This window comes from Aplysia californica, unplaced genomic scaffold (genome assembly GCF_000002075.1).
Source record: "Aplysia californica isolate F4 #8 unplaced genomic scaffold, AplCal3.0 scaffold00970, whole genome shotgun sequence".
NCBI classification, from domain to species: Eukaryota; Metazoa; Mollusca; class Gastropoda; order Aplysiida; family Aplysiidae; genus Aplysia; species Aplysia californica.
In genome coordinates this window covers 71364-72450 of record NW_004798240.1, presented here as the reverse complement: position 1 = coordinate 72450, position 1087 = coordinate 71364, and the positions used below count along the sequence as shown (strand labels likewise).

Sequence of the window (1087 nt, the reverse complement as noted above, 5' to 3'; positions counted from 1 at the left end):
ACACACACACACACACACACACACACACACACACACTCAGGACTTAAAACTGTAACGTGAGATAAACATCCACAGACGATAGAACACATAACGTACACACATAAAACATACACTAAAAAAACAAACACAAACACATAAGCAGGTAGCTAATTTCGTACAAGAACAAACAAATAGGAAAATTAATCAGTCATCAGGCATGATGTCCAAAACAACATGTACACCAATAGCACCAAGATAGTACCACCACCACTTCCAACAACAGCAATAGTAACAACAACAACAACAACAACAACGACAACAACGACAACAACAACGACAACAACAACAACAAACCTTGCACAGTGTAAGTCTCCGCTGCTAGCCAATACAACATACACAAACACACTGCACTTTCAGCCTCACCAGAGAGGTAAACAAAAACTAACCGTTTAGTCCAGCAGAACTCCTTGGTCAGAAAATAAACCTCCATGCACGCCCGTCCCACTCCTAAGAACGGCGCTAATGGTGGCAGTACAAGACAGAGCACACGAGTCTTCACACACACACACACACACACACAAACAACAGAAAACCAAAAGTGCAGCCTCCCAGAGCGTGAGCAATCCTCTAAGAAGAAAGGAGATACAAGTGAGTCTAGGCTAGCTGCACGAAGCTATAGAACCGTCCTGAGTCGACGCTGCTTATTAAGCTCCGCTTCAATCCGCCCTGACAGAACCGCCAGTCGCGGACCAACAGTTCAGGGAATTATCACTCGGAACTAAGCAGCGTACCACCCCTCGTTTCCCTCTCAACTTTTCCCCCGGCGTTTCCTAAAACTGCGCTCATTCGGACCGAATCCGTTCAACGTTCGCACACAGCGCGCCGTTTCATGAAGATAGCGCGGTTGGCACGGTCTGCGCGCGAATTCTGCAGGCGAGAAAAGAGGGCCGCCGCCGAAATCGTCACACACTGCTGCTGTGAGAGTATCCGTTTCCAGGTGAACCGGTTTGTCAGGTCCAATCATTACAAAATGTGTATTCAACCAGTATCATTAAAACAGGAGTTGCCATCTAGTTTGTTGATTTCAGCTTTTGTTTTTTTCGGGGGG

General features: G+C 46.5%; 1 protein-coding gene across 2 annotated transcripts in view; it reads right to left on the bottom strand.

Moving 5' to 3' along the window:
• The window catches only part of LOC101854988 (heparan sulfate glucosamine 3-O-sulfotransferase 5), an 88962-nt gene extending 88013 nt beyond the window's left edge, over positions 1 to 949 (bottom strand). For both annotated transcript variants that reach the window (XM_035973051.1, XM_035973050.1), the window contains exon 1: positions 426 to 949. The gene's annotated coding sequence lies outside the window, so the exon portion shown is untranslated. The remainder of the gene's footprint in view (positions 1 to 425) is intronic.
• Between the last annotated feature and the right edge of the window lie 138 nt (positions 950 to 1087).